This window comes from Cygnus olor, chromosome 16 (assembly GCF_009769625.2).
Source record: "Cygnus olor isolate bCygOlo1 chromosome 16, bCygOlo1.pri.v2, whole genome shotgun sequence".
NCBI classification, from domain to species: Eukaryota; Metazoa; Chordata; class Aves; order Anseriformes; family Anatidae; genus Cygnus; species Cygnus olor.
The window spans coordinates 6,220,577-6,240,644 of record NC_049184.1 but is presented as its reverse complement, the minus strand read 5'-3'; the positions used below and the strand labels follow the sequence as shown (position 1 = coordinate 6,240,644).

The 20,068-nt window shown below is 48.3% G+C and overlaps 1 long non-coding RNA gene across 2 annotated transcripts in view; it reads left to right on the top strand.

The window, feature by feature from the left end:
- LOC121079157 overlaps nt 1–16,536 on the top strand; it is a 28,768-nt gene extending 12,232 nt beyond the window's left edge. Inside the window, exons 2-7 of one of the 2 annotated variants that reach the window (XR_005824906.1) lie at nt 1,120–3,245; nt 5,859–5,975; nt 6,153–6,299; nt 6,853–6,938; nt 12,999–13,306; nt 16,082–16,536. This is a non-coding gene — a long non-coding RNA (uncharacterized LOC121079157). Of the gene's footprint in view, nt 1–1,071; nt 3,246–5,858; nt 5,976–6,152; nt 6,300–6,852; nt 6,939–12,998; nt 13,307–16,081 lie in introns of those variants that run through there. The other variant, XR_005824908.1, reaches the window with a different exon arrangement.
- Nucleotides 16,537–20,068: the final 3,532 nt, after the last annotated feature.

Sequence of the window (20,068 nt, the reverse complement as noted above, 5' to 3'; positions counted from 1 at the left end):
ACCTCTTGGTGGTTAATGTTGTCCCTGCCAGTATTTATCCCTGCAGCCTCGGACTCCTCCTGGTGCTGTTCCAGGCTGGAAGCTGGTGCACCAGATGCTGGGAAGCTCATGTGGAAGTAGCCAAAGCCCTGTTATCCCTTGGGGCTTCCCCCTTGACGTTGTTCCCGTTGGTACTGAGCTGGTTTTGGGAAGCTCTGGAAAAGCATCCTTCAGACAGAGCTGCATCCCCTCCAGACAGGTGTTAAATTTGGCCTTCCTACTGCACACTACTAGAAAGCAGAGATTTATGAGCCAACTCGGTGATATATGGCATTTGGTTCTGGCCCTGATGTCTTGCAAGATCTTGGACCTTAGGTAGTTTCTGGTCCCTTGGCTGAGCAATGCTGTGCTGGCGTGGCTCCAGGCTAGAATTTAGCAAGTCCTGCAGCTCAGGCCAGTAAAACTTTGTAACTACTGTCAAATGTGATCTTCCTTTGCTCCTTACCCTCGAGTTGCCTCCATTTATTTTCCTGTCACTGAAATCCCTCATTACTCCTGATTCAAGCTGTTCACAAACCTTGCTGAATTTCTGCAGCCATTTTTTTTTCTTCAGGCTGAAACTTTGGTCTGGCCTTATAATTACAGTATTATTAATGTATTTTTATCATTGTTAATTATTTTTACATGCTGAAATTGATTCAATATGCCTGGAGCTGCCATGCTAGAACATGTCTTGATTCTCTTCCAAGCTGGAGCCCTCGCGCACCAAACGTGGAGAGTTCCAATGCCTTTAAATCACTCTAAACCTCACCAAGTGATTTAAGTTATTGGAGCACATTCAAGTTTTTATAAGCCCTTGAATGTGAACCCTGCTTGGAGTCTGGGTATGTACGATGCAGCAGGATCTAAAATGATTTGAGTGCTTGACATATTTTCTAAGCCCCCATATGGCTGGGGAATAATCAGGCTTGTCGGGCAGTGCGCTGTGCAGGGACTTCACGTGATGGGAACCATCACATTTTAAAGATGCTTCCAATTCCTTTAAATTGAATCATTCCTGCTTCATTTAAGGGACTATGGGTAGAGCTCTCTGTGTGGCTCAGAGGATCAGCAGTGTGATGAAGTGCGTTTCATCCCCAGGCTGATGGATCGACTCCTACACAAGGTCGGTCTCATGGCAAGCCATCACTGCCCGGTCTCTGGTCACAGCCCAGCAGCATTGCCACATGTGCCAGGGGGCAGAGGGCTGAGCCTTCCTCTGATCTCCAGACCAGGTCCTAAGTCTGAGTCAGGCGCTGCCCATCATGTCCGTACACCAGAGCCAGCAGCCCAGGGCGTGTTGTCTACTTGCGAGAACTGCAGGGACATCAGAGGCCAATGGCTGGATATACTGAAACTTCTCAGCTCAGACTTATTTTAAAATCTCCTGGGTCAGGAAGAAGCTATAAGAATGCAGGCTGGAGGATGGCTGTGCGGTGGAGGGAGGAGACCAACATGGGTGTGAGTGGGAGCATGGCCGGAGAGCTGCCTCTCATCGGAATTGCTCAGCAGTACTGACCATGTTAAGCTTTATTGCTACCCCATTGTCTTGGCCATGAAATTCAGAGTCCTGAAATATGTGATGGACCTTGAATACCTACCCAAACTCTTTACATGGAAGCTGCTGTGTCCAGCATGGTTTGTAAAGCTCCCATCCTCTGCAGGAGCATGCAGAGATCCAGGTTCAGGGACACCGGGCTGCAGTTCCAGCAGGCACAAAAGCAAGGGAAAATGCAAAACCTCCCAGAGCCTTCTGAAAGTTCAAAAAATAAAATAAATGCTCTTGGAATAGAGGTATCACTGCAGAGCAGTACAAGTCACAGCTCTGAGACATTGATTGCTGGGTGGACTGGAGACAGCAGAGAACCCGGAGTCCTCCAAAATATTCCCTTGGTTCAGATTTCAGTTTTTATGGACAACTGCAAAGCATCTCCACTATAATTCCTTGACCTTGCAATCAAATAGCATGCTCTTTTTATACTCACAAGGGCAGCTGCTGAACACATTGCTGTAGTTTGGATTTTTGCCTTTGTGAATTGTTTCATTTAGTTTGATATCATTAGGTATGTAGCATGTATATATGAACCTGTGCAGTAAAACATCTAAGGTTTGTACCCATAAGACTAATTCCTGCTGCTCCTACTTAGTAAATAATGACAGCCTTGAGACCCATGAGCGCTGAGGACCTTAGAAAATTCAGATGCTTTCAGTTATGTGCCTATATATGGTTTTAATAGTCTCAGTTTATTAAAAAGGTAGGTTTTTAATTCTAATGAACTAAACTCTGCCCTGAATTACTAAAATGTAAATCCAAAGTAACTTTGACTAAACCAGAAAACCTGAGTTTACCCATCCATCAAAGAGGGCAGAATTTGGTTCGTTATCCTGCCCAAGTCCCATTTTAATGGCAAGAGATAGTATTATCAGTCATCTCAGTAGTGACAGTGCAAAACCCAAACTACTGTACATTCTAGGAACAGGTTCTTAAACCTTAAACAACACATAATTCTCCTTAAAACCTTCTTTTATTAAAAAGTTTAAAAAATGATATTAAATACAGAAACAGCCATGTTAATTAGATTATATAGTTAATGTACATTGGAACTATGACTTATTGCAGAGTTACTGACCATGAAAGCACATTTTGATCATTCCAGACTGTAATCCCCACTTAATCCATCCCCAGTCTGTCAATCAGTGGAATACAATCAGGATATTTATGATCACATCAGACCAGAGATCTGGAAGAATTTAGCAACTTTGCAGAGCTGAATCCAGAAAAGAAGGGGGAAAAATGTTTCCACTGGCAAAATGAACCGTTGCCAGGAAAAACATTATTGTTGACTTGGCCCATGTAATTGAATTTTCTACTCAGAAGTAACTTACAAACCAGCAACTAGGAGAAATTATCAATACTGGGAACTCTCATAATAACAAAGCAGAGGAGTTTTACCTGGCACAGTACTTCTTAAAATCGTGTTTTTCTTTTTTTAACACAGCGCTGTGGTTTTTTCCTCTCCTAGTTTTTTGCCATCATGAAATAATTCAAATCACTGGAGCAGCAGGAAAAAACATCCCTTTCTCAGGCCCCCAGCCTCCTGACATCCACCGCAGGCCCCGTTTCAGTGACTGTGAGCACCTCCCAGCAAGAGCAGTGACCTGGGGGCAGGAGAGTCCTGGACGTCCATGGGCATCCAATGCCCTGCCCAGGCCTTGGAAACCTTCAGGTCCGTTTTACTTTTAAATATTTGATTTACATCTCAGTATTTTTGTAAGGGATGGTAAATACAATAGCGAAGACGCGTGGCAGTAGGGATAGGGTTGTATAGGTATGTGATGGAGGTATGAGGATGGGCTCTTTTTTGGGACTGGAATGGCTGTCTTGTGGGTTATTTCAAAACCTTCTAGCTTTGGAATTTGTTTCCATTTTTGGAAGAAACTGAGGAAGCAGAAATCTTTAGGAAGAAAGATGTAACAAAGAAGTGGGGGAGCCCGGACAACCAGATGCCCAGGAACCAGCACTCTTCAGCTGGGGTGCAGGAAGTTCAAAGGAGCTTTAGAAACAGGGTCTAGAGATGCACTTTGCATCAAGCCCAGAATAATTCTCTCATATCTACCTATGATCCTCCTTCTCAGTGACAGGGTGTAATAAATAACCTTGATTATGGACGTGTTATTCTATCACATTCAAGCAGTGAGAGAAACTGAGGCCGGAAGCAGAGCTATCATTCTCCTTGTAGCTGTTCATAGCTGTACAGGGACATGATTTTCAAACTGATTTCCTCCATTTAGACATCCAAATTTGATATTTAGTTGCTCAGAATAGCATACCAGAATCTGGCCATTTCTGCACTAAGCTATGTGCAGTGGCAAGGTTATAAAGGCTTTTCTCAGCTAGCTGGTGAGCAGATGCTGTGATCAAGCTCAGTCAGTAAGTGTCTTTTTCCTCCAAGGCTGAGTGAATGTAAGCACGTTTCACACTTTGTCATTTGGTTGTGATTTGGTCTTTTGCCTGGATGGCAAACGGCTGGATTCCAAAAAATGTTTCTTCCGTGAGCTTCGGTGATTGGAGCTGTGCTGAGCTTGGAGAGGCAATCCTCTGATGAACTTTCCAAGTTCCAGTTGGCTTTTTAACAAAGTCCTTGTCTTAAGCTCAGGGCCATTGGAGGCTGTGCTCAAAGAATGAGCTTGCTGGGCTCTTGATGTTGACTCCTCCAAGGCATGTTTTTCTCAGTTGCTACTTTATCGCCCCTGACTTGGAGCAATCTCAGTAACATTCTCAGTATGAGAAGTGGACAAATATTTCTTATTTTTTTTAATTATTAAAGAGAAACACAAAACAGAAAACAGCAGGATAATCAGTGGTCCCTTCAGCTCATCAGCAGTCATCTGATAAAGAGGTTCAGTCAACACCCTTTGCCTGCTCTGATAGCAATAAAGTCCTTGGACTGAAGCTGTTGTGGGATTAGTCTTCTGCTTGTAAAAGAAATGCCTTAGCAGCTATCAGCGTGATGCCATTATCATGTTGACAGTGCTCTGTGTCATTGATACTGGCTCTGATGCAGCTTCTGTTCAGCCATCCTTTGCTTTCATTAAGCTGTTCTCCAAGCTGCCCCTTTTATAAGACATTTTCCTCTGTTTCATTACAGGTGCTAAGGTATCTCTTGATAACTGTATAAACTAAAACTGTGCCAAGGGTGTTCAATTTTAATTGGGCATTAAAAAGAAAGCTTTTCACCAAGTAACCACCAGCTCTGGACCCTTTGCCTGCAGTGCAACATGGCTGCTTTCTTGAGAACTTGAAATATGTCAGCTGGAGTTTGTTTCTATCAGAGTAACGTGGTAGTTGTATATATGCCACTTTCCCAGGAATGTAAATGCTTCGTTAGTTCTGTCCCTGTCCTGAAAAATCTAATATGGCACAAATAAAGTGCGGTAAATGGCTTCATGGAAAGCAGATGTGAGTGGAAGCCTAGACTCCTACCAAGACTTTAGGGGACTTCAAAGCCTGAAAGAAAGAACTGAACAAAATATTCAACTGTGCCAAATTTTCACTGTTCTTGATGAAAGAGCAAAAGTGAGGAGAAAAAAAAAAAAAGAAAATCTGGCTCCTTGTTTTAATTTTCTGCTAGCCTAAGGCAAGACTTTTAGAAGGAATAAATTACAAGCAAGCAGGGAGAGAGACTGAATGGAGCAACTGACTGCTAGCGCTGAACAAAGGGCATTCTTGGAAGGGTCTGGTTTTACAGAACCTAGAAGTTGTCAGCTCAGTTATCAGGAAGCCGCCTCCCTCCCCGCTTGTGAGCGTGCTGCTTTTGAGCAATGCCCCAGCTCCGCATGAGCCAGCTGCGTGCAAATCCTGTCACTGCATGGCGGTTGTGAGTGCTTGGAAAGTGTCCTCTGCTGAAGTGTTTTGTAGGACAGCCAAGTGGAGAATGCTATGAGAATTGTGCACCATAAGTGATAGCAACCTTTAAAGTCATATTCCAGAGCAAGTTGTTTGGGCTGGACTCGGAAATTAAGTTAGAATATAGACGATGGTATTCAAGAGGCTAAAACATGCACCTCAAAAAAAAAATAAAAATAATCCTGTTTTGGGTATCATGGACTATGTAAGGATAAAGAAAAACACAGAAAACCAGCAGATTTTTTTTCTTCCTCATATATTGTGTGGGAGTCATGGCTGTGGCTTAAAAAAAGCTGGTCAGAAAATGGAGGAGAAATATAAGAAACTGAGCTGCATTACTTGTGGCAGTTCTTTTGTGTTGCAGTCTTACAAAATGATGCTTCATGTGTTTAAGATCTCTTCCATCTCTAATCCCTTCCAAACTGCCCTGCAGGCTCCATCTGAAATTGAGATTTGGCTGGCACAGCCTCGCTGGTGGGAGCTACCTAAGGAGTGGCCCTATTACAGTGGTTTCTCTGGTGCTCAGTGCCCAGCCTCTGGAGGAACCCAGGTGCGTGCTGGCGGCCTCCTTGCTCCTGTGCGTGAGGCCAGAGCTTGGTCTTCAATGCCAGGTTGTCCTTGCCCAGCCTGGTTCAGGCACAGAGGTTCAGAGGTCCCCCATGTTGGGAAAGCTGCCCCTGTTACTGCGCCTGCTCCTTATGTCTTGTGTTGCCTTTTTGCCTTCCAGAGCAAGCATCCCACCTGGGAGGCTTTGATAATTTCTTCTGTAGCTCCAAGCATAGTGAACCCCTCTCTGTGAAGGAAGAACTGTCAGGCATTCAAGGCAGAGCCGGCTGTGATGGCACAACATGACCCTCAGTCCACTGCAAGTCTGGTAAAAATCATGGCATTTCTATACTATTCGCAACAAATGCTGTTCTCCCCACTCTTCCTGCTTTCTCATTCTTCCTTTTCCGTGTCCTAAAAGGCAAATAATTTTTAAGTAATATTAACCCACTCTTGATTGCACAACTCAAAGCTTAATTCATATAGATGTTTATTGTGACTGAACATGACAATGAGCTAATGGCTTGCAGAAACCATTTTGTAGATGGACACACGGTTGTAAATTAGCTGCGGGACCTCAAGGCAGATTTACCAAATACAATTGTGTTGCTGTGTCTGAAAATAATTACGTTTGCTTGAGTTAGGGCCAGGCTGCCTAAAGATTCTCTGCACTGTAATGAGCTGTTGGTGACTTGACCTGTGCTTTAGGTGTAATTTTGGAGGTTTTTACATGTTGATGGCATTTTTCAGAGTGGTCTTGTAGCACAGGAGGGGAAAAAATAAATAAAAGGGGCAGCAGAAGTGGATGAGCAGTGATAAAGGAGAAGGAAAACCTGGCGCTTGCCAATTGCTTGGCTGATTTACCACTCATTTTTCTGCAGTAGCCTGAATACCAGGCTGTATTTGTTTGCTGCTGCCTGCTGAAGCCTTCGACCTCAGCCTGCCCTTCTCTCCCCCAGCGCTGACAGTAAGTGAAGAAATGCTAAATTCATTCATCTGCCCGAGATGTCTTTGAAGTCCACCACTAAAAGCTCTATTGTTTTATTAGCTGTTAATGCGGCACGGGGGAATTCTGCTGTGCGCGGCGGAGCTGGGGTGCGGGGGGAGCCCTTCCTGGTAATTTGTCACTCCTCAGAAGTCCGAGGAGCTCCGCTCTGCAAACATGCCGGGACGTTTGAGTGCTTGGGGCTGAACCTGGAGCTGCTCCACGCAGCTTCCACCGCAGCCAGTGGGAGCCCTGGGGGTGAGAGATCGGGCCAGGTTGAGGTCGCACCTTGACAGCCTGGACGTTACCTTGGCCAAGGTCACTGCTAAATGAAAGACCACGGGCTGCTGCAAACAGACGGCCGTGCTGGTTCAGGTTGGATGCTGGTCGTGGAGAAGGTGCTTGTCAGAGCAGGGAAATGGGGGGCAGAGTCTCAGAGGGGAGAAGTGCCACCGCTGAGCGCTGCTTGAGCACCATTAGTGCTCTTTGTAGGCCTGGGGTGGTGGCTTTCAGAGGTGCTGCAGCGCCTGAGCATTAGCACAGCTTCCTACCTAATGCAAATGTGCTTGGAGAGCTGCTAAGCTGCAAGGTCTTGCCTTTCTCTACGTGCACCCTGCATGGGAAAATGGTCAAAGATCAACAGGTAATCAATAAAGGCACCCTTTGCCTTCTCCTCTCGGCTTCCAGCTCCTTGCATCCTACCTCTCTCCTGAGCTGAGGGAGCTACAGGAGCTCACTGGTGTGTGATTATGTGGGCACGCATACACCTTGTAACTGCAGGCTGGCTCCCAGGCGTGGTCTGGAAGCTGGGCACAGCACACTCGAGTTAAGCAAATGAACTGGCCGCTGCCTCGGGCTGTTTATTCCTCAGCCCTGTTGGCAGATACAAAGGGTTTCTGCAGAAGCCATCCCTCACGTCTGGGGAGCTGCTGCTCCCTGCAAGCACGGGGCAGCTGGTGGTGGGAGCTGTGTCCTGGTAAACACAGAGAGGATGGCAAGCACAGCCTCCTGGCCGCCACTGCCCGCAGGCAGCCCTTTTATTTGCTTTCCTTTGCTTTGAGTACTTCTCACTGACTCAGCCTGATCAGTCTATCACCAGAGCCTTTCTTTCTGCATGCTCTTCCCAGTGCCTTCTGTGGCACTAAAACTAAGTCAATAGAAATGCAAAACTTCTGCCTTGTTACCACAGTCATCTAACAAATCCTGAGAACTTTGGCAGGCCAGCTTGGTGCTTTGCATGACTGCTTAACTACACTGCGAGATGTAGGTTTTGCCGAGAAGCGTACTCATTAGGTGGGCATTAATATAAGTTCTTCCTGTGATGTAAAGCTGCTGCTGTTTGCTCCCCAAAGCAGGGTGAAATGAGTCTCCCAGCATTTTCCCATGGCAGAAAGGTGAAGGGTCATGAGGAGCTTGTTCGCTAACATCCATAGCATGGGAGTGTGCAATCGATTTGATCTGCTGTGCCCTCACCTTTGGGCTCAGGCAGCTGCAGGCAGGGTGGCAGTGGAGCAGAAGGGGTCAGGAGCTTATCAATAGGGAGATCAGAATTCAGTTTTGGGAGGTCATTTAAAATTCAGTGCTTTATGGAAGTGCTTTATGGTAGAAAATAGCTGCTGTTTTAAGGTCCCGATCCAGCAATCACACAACGCTTCTGTGTGTGTCCTGCACAAAACACATCCCTCGCTGAACTGAAGCCATTGGGTTTGAAATGGATATCTGCACGGAAGCATTTTAAGGTTTATTGTTACTGATCTCAGTTTTGCTGCGATGTAACCTTGCAAGGTGGGTATTACAGAACTAAACCCAATACATGGCACAGATTAAGCTGCTCTTAAATAGTTTAAAAACCAGCGGCCCTTGCACACTGTCTCCTAGCATTGAGAGTGGCTTTGGCGTTCTTATCAAGATTTCTGCAATCTATTCCAATGTAACTATTTGTAAACAGCAAAAAAAATACAATAATGGCCTGATATTTAAAGGTGAATTAGGGGGTCAACATGCTCCCACACTCTCCAGCTGCCCAACTGGGGAAGTTTCAGGATGCCTGCTTTCCCCTCTAAGGCAAAAAGCATCAGCCAGCTCTGGGAAGATGCTCCTCTTGGACAAATCCCTGCAGGCAGTGCATGTGTGCCTTTCAGGTGGCCACACTGGGCTGGGTTTCAGGGCTTTTATTGGGGCAAACATGGGTGTTCTGTTTCCCCATCAATGGGTGACTTGCTCTGTGGGTGCTGGTCCCTGGCAGCCCCAGCTCAGAGCCCTTGAGCTGTGAACTGGAGCCTCTCAGCAGCAGCACAATAGATTGCTTCCTCACCACTTGCTTTCCAGCAGTTTGGGAGAGATTTGAACCCTGTCCCAAATTTCTCTGCTATAATGCTTGGAAAATGCATTTAAAGGAGGCATTTAATCAAAAGCTACTCTACAGAAATGGTTCTTTCATCATGTTCCCATTAACCTTAGAATGCTTTTAAGTACTTTCTCTTTCGTGGGAATGAAGCTGAGAAATATTTCCAGCTACTCCAAATTTTTTATTTCAACACATGGGAATTGGTCAAGCCCAAGATACCAAATAGAATCCAAACCTGGCTGGCTTTTTGTCTTCTGCAAACGTCCTCAGCCCCATTGTTATGTCTCTGAACTCGCAGCCCTATTTCTGAGTATAAAGCAAGGATTTTGTGAAGCTCACCAGCACTTCTAGTGCCAGCGTGGTGTATAGTGTCTTGCTGCTGCATTAGAAGGTTACATTTACAATTGCCACATTATTTCAAAATGTAAGAAAGATTTTTAGGAAGCAGTCTGGTGTGTCACTAGCACTGTTCACCCCACTGCAGGGCCCAGAGCAAGCTGTATCCCTGGTGTCAGCATGCTCAGACCTCACCTGCTCACATTAGTGCGATACCTGGGAGCCTGCTCCTGGGCAGCATTTGCATTGTGAACACTGCTGTGCCCTCAGCAGGATCAGGCACTGAAGCAATGGAGGTGAGGAATGCAGGAGTTTGTGCTGGTTGTCAGTACCCAACAAAGATGCTGGGATGAAGGGTCCGCGCTGGCTCCCTGGTCACAGAGAGCTCCCAGCCCTGTACAGGATGGGCAGCAGCAACTAGCAAGCAGCCCCTCGCTGCCAAATCCCTGGCTGACAGCAGCACAGCCCTTCCCAGCTTCAGCTGGGGGTTTTACAAGTTGGAGCCAAGCAAAGACTTTTCCATCCTTAAGCACTCGCAAAAGCCCGAAGATGTCGCAGCCAGACGTATTTCCAGATGGGTAAACTTCCAGGGGCTGATGATGGATTTGATGCATCCCTGATGATGACAGCGGAGGTGCTGACTCCCCTTTCAATTCCTTCCCCTAACAGACAAGGTCCCTGAACCTGACCCACTTCACCGACATGTGCAGAGCTTGTTTCTCTTCCGCAGCCTGTCTGGTTGGCTTTGCTTCCTCCCCCCGCTCGTAACTCCAAGCTTCTTTCCTGCGGGAAAGATTAGGAAGGATAGGAAGTCGTCTGTGCAAAAGGCATCCCCGGCCAAAGTAAATACAGGTCACAAGATTAGGCTTCATCAGAACTTTAAGCCTGGCCCAAGCTAAACAAATGAGCTGTCATGCTCTGGTAAAAGACCCAGTATGAGCAAACTGGCATGACTGCAAAAATGGTAAAGCAGCTAATAGGTTTTGCAATATGGAAGTTTTAAGTTTTGTTTTTAATGCTGCATTCCTGAAAGTCAAGACTCACACTGAACTTCAGATGCCATTAATTTTGTCTGCTGGCCCCGCTTGCCACTAAGCAAACACTTCCCAAAGCCCAGTGATAGAGCAGAGCCCCATGAGGTTGTTCCGCCCCAGAGACCCCTTCCAGCACAGAGGAACAAACGGGAAGGAAGAAACACCCTGTCTCAGCTTGAACCCTGGGTTTCTTGGCTGTTATGCTGAGACTAAATCTTTGAATGAATTACAGACTATTTTTTTGAGGAAAAAAAATCCTCCACCTATTCAAATATCCAACTCGTTGATGTCCAAATATCTGCATAGAATCCAGCAGTGGTGCGATGGCAATGGGCACCGCAGCACGCAGGAATTAGGCAGTTGTTCACAAAAAAAAGGTTTATTGAAATGGTAAATGGTGCAGTCTCTCAGGTTTCCCTGTAAAAAGAAAGAGGGTAACTTGCACTAATAGGAAGATTTTCTCTCGCAATGAGCAGAGCCTGCGGACATAGGACTCGGGTGTCATCCTCTGGCACTGTCCCGTTGTGCAGCTGTGGGCACGTTAACTTCTCCCTGAGCGTTTTTGGTGCCTGCACAATGGGGTCAGCCGGGTGGGGAAAGGCACTGAAGCTGTTATCTGCCCTGAGCTACAGAAATCTGCAGCACGGCGACATGTTCAATATTTACTGGTCATAACAATTATAAGGAAAAAAGCAACAAGCATTAAAAGTCTTTATGGAACAAAAGGCAGGCTTTTAATATTGTTTTAATGTACTTGACAAAGCTTTAGTTTAGAGCCAAGCCAGTCTCCTGTAAGTGTGCAAGGGCTGAGACAATTTAAAAACCAAAATATTTATCCCAATAGAGACCTTGCAGCTTATCAGGTAACTGCAGGCTGCATTTAGGCCATTTTTAACTGGGCATTAAAAATATTTTTGACACATGCTTTATTCCCCTACAATAGACCCTAACAGCCCCTTTGAGGCTTTCCACAGCCTTATGTGCAAAAAGTAATGGGGATTGGTTTAAAGAGTGGAATTTGACCCGAGAGAGAAGTGAGTATTTGGGGACTACTTAGTCCTTGGTAGTACTTGGGGGCTCTTTAGTCTGTGGGGCACTTTATTACTCATTAGTGCTTGGGGACGCTGTGTTGTACTCGTTAGCATGCAGTATGGGCTGTCCAGTGGCTTTCTCCGTTTAAGCATCGCTGCATTGTGGTAGAGCTCGTAGACCTTCCTCCTCCTCATCAGGGAAGGGGCAGCTGGACCTGGGGCTGCTCAGAGCTACCAGGCATCCCCAGGGATGTTTGCCAGCAGAAAAGGATTGTGGAGTCCTGCTGGACACCAGTGTGACACCCACAGGTGTGGGGGAGCCTCTGGTGTTTGCACAACTAAATATACAGCCAAGAGTCCGAAGCATGCCTGCAGGGAAGCCGATCATGCTGGTGGGCTGCTTGCATAGCTACAGTTCAAAGCTACTCATCGATATGGGCAAGCCTTGCCCTTCTGCAGAGGGCAATGCCATGCTGCTGGCAGACAGTGCATTAGTTTCTGGTTTTATGAAACAAGCCTGGATGAAACTGCCAAAAATCTGGCCACTCTTGTGCCAGTTGCTGTAGAGCATCAGCCAGTAGTGGAGATGCCGTCAATCACCTTGCACGGCCATCATCATCTTCCCAGGCAATGCCACTTCTTCCCTTAGGGAGAGAAGAAGATGGGCTCAGGGTGGTGGTAGTCTTTTCTCACTTTTACTTTTCCTGTTAGCTTAAATTATTCCCAGAACTCAGCAAACAGGGATCAAGTTTTCTCCACCAGGCAAGGTTTACTCCAGGTCTGGAATAGTGCCTGAGCTTCCCAGCGGTCAGGAAAAAGCTTGCAGGGAGCAGATGAGTGACTCCCTTTGTATTTTCCATCCATCAGGAAAAGCTGCATCTGAAAAAATAATAGCTGAACTGGAAAATAAAATTAGACAAGTCTGAACAAATATGGAAACCATCCCTGACCCGGTATTGGAAAGAGTCTCAAATACTAGAAAGGAGAGAAGCAGAGAGAGGGAATGGATGAGTTTTGCCTCTGTTGGGAATATGGAAGGAATTATTTCATTCTTTTTCCCCGTCTTTTTGTTCTCTATATGGCACTCTGTGTGGTTAACCCTCCGTCTTTGTCATAAATATGTGGCAGAGACAAGTTTTTCAGAGGGTCCAACCAAACCATCTGTTTTGCATCTGTGGTTTTGCATATGTAAATATTATTATTAATAGTAGCAAAAGCAATCATAATGACAGCAGGAATAGGAACACTATTAATAGTAATAGCACTGACACTTGTATTTGTATTGCTGCTGGAGGTCATGCTACGCAGAGGGACTCGGCTGTGAGTTTCAGCAAGAACAAAAGGATGTTGTTACCCCGAGGAACTGTCGGTGGGCACAGATGCAGCTGTGGTGTGATGCCAGGATTGCCACGAGGTGCCCGAGCATGCTGATTTCCTGCAGACCCATGCTGAGGACCTTCCAAGGGGGAAATAGCTCTCGGCAGCTGCCAGCCCTGTGCTGTTCCTGCTGTCACGACAAGGAGAAAATGCTTCACAGGACGGTGAGCTCAGCTCAGCGGCACAGAAATACCTGGACACAACTGGAAAAGTTCCCTGGAAAAGGTAATTATGTGATTCCTGCTTATTCAGAGGCTGAATTTGTCCCAGTAGGGTCAAGGCATAGAGGTGGTTTCTGCACTGCCCAGTGCTGCATCCCAGTCCAGCTCCCAGCCCAAGGTACCTGGTGTCTCTGAGGACACCGGGCTTTTCTGAGCGGTGACCTCTCAGGGCAGCTCCTTCTGTACACCATCAGCATCCTGCCGTTTGAGGGAAACCTCGCTTTTCTGCCCCTCCTTTTGTCTTATGACCAAAGGTGACAGCAACTCTCTTTCTACTAACGAAATGAGCAGAGGGAGGACCTCAGGGCTGGGGGAGCTGAGGCCAGAGGCAGAAGCAGCAGCAAGGAGGCCAGAGAGAGGCAGGGAGAGCGAGGGCACAGGTCCCCAGCTTGGGGAGCCCGGAGGTGCTCGTACTGGAGGGAGCAGCAGAAGCGCTTCAGGGAGGGCAGGAGAGATGCAGGGAAAGGAGAAAGCCCCTGGCACACCCTAGGCTTGGGTCTGATCCCTGAAGTGCCTGGAGATGCACAAGCTAACAAAACACATCTCAGCACACCCTTCTCCTTCCAGGTTCTCCCTGGGTTGAGACGGTATCTTTGTTCTAATAGGAGGAATGTTTTTTAGCTCGGCTCTGGTTGTTTTGCTGGATCTGTACTGCATTAAACAGCCCATCTTCTGGTTTATATTTTTTCCAGTTATCATATTTCATGTATCCTGGCTCCTTTCATCCAGCCCTGTATCCCCCCAAGCAGAGACTAAGCAGGATCCAGTCCTTGAGCTCGCTGCTCTCACATGCACAGGAGTGATGATGAGCCCCCTGCCCCCCGTTTCCCTGCTGAGCTGTGGGAGCTTTAATGCCAGGGCATGCGATGCTTTCCCGTGCTCTCTGCTCAGTCTGTCACCCAGATCCTGCTGCCACGGCTGGGGGCTAGGGCTCGGTGGTGGTGTGTGCTGCCCCGCAGGCTTCACATGGCAAGCTGGCTTCTGAAGTCAGGCTGCACCAGTGACAGCAAGCCAGGGGTTGTGCTTATTTCTTGTATAACCTGGATTTTCACTGTGGGTGCATTATAGGAGTGCATCCAAGCATGGTGGTGGCCTGACATTACTTTTAGAAGTCCACTCTTTGGTAGAGCATTGTAACTTCTCTGAAACCTCCTGCAGGTCAGTGTTGTTGTGGTGGGAGTGCCTCTGATCCTGCCACTGCCAGTCCCATCCCTGTCTGTCTGCAGGCACCGGGACAAGTAAAGAGCTTCTCTGTCTTGGAAATCTTCACAGACAGGCATCTGAAACACAAGAAAAATCATCTGCAAACTTGAGTTGTGCATTCCCCTACTTGCTCTATCTGTCTTCCCAGGGCACAAACACCTTGGGGAAATTCGGGCTTTGAGCCTCTGCAGGATTTGCTTCTGGTTGTGTCCCAGATGCCTTCAGCTCTGGTAGCTGCTCAAATGTCATTCTCTTGCAGTTGGCAAGGCCTGGGAGCGGGCTTCCATGGGAGCAGGTCGATTTACATGGTCCACGGCCTTGAGCTCCCTTTCACAGTCTCAGGCAAGCCCCTGAAAGCATTGATCTTTGTCCATATAACTCTGGCTGTGTTTGCCTGAGGAGGGCGGCGCAGCCCAGAGGAGCTCCCAGAGCCCTGGGACACCCCACTTTCTGGTGTCCTTACCCCAACCCAAATCCTCCCAAGGACTCTCCCCTGAAATACTCTAGGAAATGCTCAGTTAATCTCTTCCCGCTCATTTAGAGGAGCAAGTGGTGTCTGTGGGTGGGCTGGGCTGGTGGAGCTCTCCCGCCCAGCAGCTATTATCCAGCAGCTCCTCGGGTGGGGGCAGGAAAGGCACTACCTAATCCGTCCCTGGGCTGGATGGGTGCCTGGATCGGCTCGGTGTGCTCAGACAGCACACACGCTACACGCCCGCCTCGTAGGAGAGCTCATGGCACAGGCATCTGTCACCGAAACCTGTCTGCATGAAAGGCTGTCTGCACAACTGGGGGGGAAAGAAAGGCATGACAGCACAATTAGTGAGAGCAAATGAAAGGCTGTTTGAAGAGGAGGAGGGAGGAAAGGGGAGAGCTGCACAAATCCCTGGTGGGGTTTTGGGCTTGACATCAAAACCCCTTAACAGTGTATTACTTCAGCCCCCAATGTGGACAGATGTTGAGCTGTGGCTCAAAGGAAGTCAGAAATCTTTCCTTAGAAAAAAATTGGCTAGGAAACTAAAGAAAATATTGTGAAAGAAAAGGAAATAAAAGCCCACTAAAAAAGATTTATCACTGCCACAAGCATTTCTGTATCCTCTAGTCTTATGAGGTCTCAGCCTAAGGGGAGAGAGCAAGAGAAACGGCCTGGTGCTGCACTAATGGGTCGCAAATTTAGAGCGGGGACACATTTGTCCAGTTTGGTGATGGAGGAAGCTCACCCGTCCCGAGGACTCCTCCAACCCACGCTAACCTCAGACAGCTCTCAGAGGCCGCAGTGGCCTCTGGCACCAGCCTGCAGCTTTCCATGGGACGTCCATCTCTGATGCCCCCGTCCCTCTGACACTGCCCTACCTCTTGCTGCGTTGTGGGTGAGGCTGCACATGGTGGTGATATCTCCAAGATCTCTTTCCCAAGCTGCAAGCACCCTTGCAAAGTCTGTACCAGGTATGAACAGTTTGCGGGCTGTGATATGTTAGTGTTTACCTACACTTAAGCTCCTCACCTACCTTTTTGCCCGCTTAATTTTGCCAGGCTCTTTTGGAGCCATTTGTCATTGGCAAAACATTTTATTTCCCAGAAGAGCTTAGCATCATCCACCGACCTGGAGAGTTTGATGTCCACTCCCCTCCCAATGCTACAAATGAAGATGCTGAATAAAACCAGGCCCAGCAGAGATTCTTAGGAAACTCCATTGCTGAATGGAAAACTCTCATCTGTCCCCAAAAAGTGTCCATTAAACCCAGTACTTTGCTGCCTACAACATAGGAATAGCTTTTAAGTGGCTCTCAATCCATAAAGAAGCTTCGTTTCAACTCCGTGGCAATGTAAATTAAAAAATAATAATAATAATTTAATTTAATTTTTAACCTTTTTGAAAATACCTTTTCTGTCCATCGGGTTCTCCCTATCCACATGCTTACTGATGTTCCCCTAGCGCCCCAGCACGTTGTCCAGGCAGGGGTTCCCTTGTCAGAGGCTCTTTGCCACCCCCCGTTTGGTGCAGACCCAAGCGCCCCAGCAGGGCTGGATGTGACCATCGCCAGGGCCCCTTCCAGAGATTGCTCTGTAGGTGGGAGCTGCGTTGGCAACCCGCTGATCCTCTGGTTCAGCAGGCATGTGGAATGTCTCACTGATCTGATTCTTCTGACTGACAGACTACGGAGCATGACGTGGGTGCGAGGAGCTCCCACATATCTCCAGCCGTGAAGACCAACACGAAGAAGTGCCTGAACTACTCCGTCGTGCCCTGTCCTTCCCCATACACTACTTGCCCCTTGGTCATGAGCAATCAAATAGCTCCCTAGCTACCTTCTTGTTTTTGATGTATTTCTTCTTATTTTCTTTTTCTTTTTTTTTTTTTTAAAGTCAGTTGGCAGGAAGATCTTTGTGCTCTTTTTTAGCTCTTTTAATTTTCTGTCTACACTTAACTCGCTGTGTTTTATGGTTTTTCCTGTTCTCCTCATGTGGGAAACCTTTCCACTTTTTAAACGCTGACCTTCTCCCTGTGAAACCTCCTTAACCTTCCCAGTGAGTCAGGCAGGGTGTTTTTTAGGACCTCTTAGTTCTCTTTGAGTTGTGGCACATGTTGTACTTGGGCTTTAATAGAGTATTTTTTAATCACCTCCAGACTGCTTGCAGGCTCCTTGCGTTCTGCCTGTTCCTTTTAGCTCTGTTGTTGTTATTGACCAATCGCCTTATTTTTTCATACTCCCTTTCTTGAAATTGCATAGCCACGTGCTGGATTTATTTGGTGTGCTCTCTCCCACTACAGCATTAAATTGGTTGTACTGTGGTCACTAGCAGAGAGCAGCTCTCCCACAAACACCTTGTGAAGCAGGTCCTGCTCCCGACTAAACCCAGAGCAGCAGCCCTCCTTGCCACTTCCAGCACTGCTTGGTCACAGAGACTCATCACTGTATCCAAAAGTATTTTTTCTTCCTGATGGATCACTGAGACAATACATATGTAGATAGCTGAAATCTCCCACTATTACCACCTGACCTAAATTTCAGCTTCTTTAACCTCATGTTTTCAGATCATTATATTTATCCTTATCAGGGGTCAGCACAGTCCTTGCTCTACATTTTACCCTTTGGAATCTGGGATCTATCACCGTGAGAAACCTGCAGTGATGCTCTTTTTGCAGCTTTTTCTTTGTGCAGTCCTCCAAACACACAGATGCTTCTCACGTGCATCCTGCTCCAGCCTGCCCACGCAGCCGGTAGCCCAGCAGCATCCAGCCCAGCAATTATTCTCCTGCCAGCAGGTCACCAATAACCCCGTTATACTGGGGTTCCTGTGGATATTCCTGTGTATATATTCCTGTGGGTCTGCAGTACTGCATGGGGTCAGTCATTTTTTTTTTTATTTTTTTTTTTTAATTGCAGCTGCACCAGTTATTTCCCTGCTGGTCTTCCACTGTGCACTGGCCACATCCTCCTCCTGAAGTGTGCAAGTCTGAATTTCTGCACCCGCTGCCTTTCCTCCAGCTTCTCATTTAAACACCCCCCTTTGGCCTTCTCCTTTCTCAGTGCCACCAGCCCAGCTCCACTGCTGCTCCCCATGCCCAGCTGTGGGGTTTGGGTCTGTCTCCCCAGCACGAAGCCCTTCCTGGGTGCGTCCATCCCCACATCACTGGGGTGACAGGAGCAGCGGTGGGGACCCCCGAGCACCTGCTCAGCCCTCGCTTTGTATTCAGGTCCATGCAAGCCCCCTGGTGTCATGGGTGCTGTGCAAGGAGCCGGGCAGCCCCTGGCGTGTCCCACCTGCCTCATGGGCTGACCCCACAGATTCTGGGGACCCGTGTGCTGTTGATCCTGAAAAAACAGGGAAGAGCCCCCTCACCCTCTGCTAATGAAGCCCCCTCCCGCAAGCTAGCTGTCAGCCTACTCTGCTGCGTAACTTGGCCGTGCCAGTGCCCCAGCACCAGCCCCACAGCCGGTCACGAACACGCGTGTGCCCGCGATGGCTGAGGCGAGCCTGCACCGGCCTCGGCGCCTTCCGTGGGCTCGGGCTGGCCCCTGGCGGCCGCCGGGGCGCGGTGCAGCCCTGCTGGGCCGGCCGGAGCGCATCGGCCCCGGCACCGCCTGGAGCCCGGCCTCAGCGCCTAGGCCTGCCCCGGCTCTTCCCAGTAAATCGGCGTTATCTCCGCCCCCCCCCCTCCCTCCCCGTATAGCTCAGTGGACACGGGCTTTCGGAGCAAGCTCGCGGTTGCAGGAAGGGAGCACCTGTTTTCTGTTTTATGGATGTCACAGAATCATTAGGGTCGGAAAAGCCCTCCAAGGTCGACTGGTCCAACCGTCCCCCTACCACCACCATCACCCACTAACCCACGGCCCTAAGCACCACGTCCAGCCTTCCCTTGAACACCCCCAGGGACAGTGACTCCACCACTTCCCTGGGCAACCCGTCCCAGAGCTTGACTGCTCTTTCTGAGAAGAAACGTCTCCTCATTTCCAACCTGAACCTCCCCTGACACAACTTGAGGCCATTCCCTCTAGTCCCATCACTAGTTACCTGCGGGAAGAGGTCGACCCCCAGCTCCCCACACCTTCCTTTCAGGTAGTTGTAGAGAACAGTAAGGTCTCTCCCGAACCTCCTCTTCTCCAGACCAAACAACCCCAATTCCCCCAGCTACTCCTCACAGGACTTGTGTCCCAGGCCCTTCACCAGCTTCGTAGCCCTTCTCTGGACACGCTCCAGGGCCTCGATGTCCTTCTTGTAGTGAGGGGCCCAGAGCTGAACACAGCACTCGAGGTGCGGCCTCACCAGAGCAGAATACAAGGGGACAACCACCTCCCTGGTCCTGCTGGCTACACTATTCCTGACACAAGCCAGGATGTTGCTGGCCTTCTTGGCCACCTGGGCACACTGCCAGCTCATGTTCAGGTGAGCATCAACCAACACCCTTAGATCCCTTTCATCTGCAAAGGACATCTCTGTGTCCTTGAGGTGACAGCATCTGCGGCATTCAGGGGACTTGCCGTGCTGCTCCTTACTGAGCCCTGGCAGCCCAGCTGCAGCAGGGTGGATGTGACTGAGGAAGCTCAAGGTGATTCCCATCACTCGGTGGGAAAGGACGCTCCCCAACAGCAACTCGAGGAGCCGCCTGACAGCCGTGGACTGGATACGGCCAAGGGCAGAGGATCATTTTCCAGTGCTTTGGTGAGTTCTCTTTGAGATGGTGTTTTGGGTGATGTGGCCATTCAGTGTTAGACAGCTTAAGCTGTGTCCTGTGTGTGTCACCAAGTGGCCCAGCATAGAGCTTGCTGGTCCCTACTGAGCTGCATTTTCAGGGGAAAACACTAAGCTTTGGGACTTGCTTCCTTAGGTGTTCAAAAGAGGTAAGGTTGGGGGTAAGCAGGATGGAGGCACCCTGGTCAGCAGGATGCCAGCGTCTCCTCTCTTGCAAACTTTTGGGAGTGAGTGTGGTGGTAGCAGGGTGTTTTTTTGTAATGTATATGTGCCAGGAGGAGGGGTGACAGGGCCTAAAAAAAAACAACAATCAAAGAACATACAATTGTGAGAAGTGGAAAACTTGTAGAAGGTACCAGAACATTGCAGT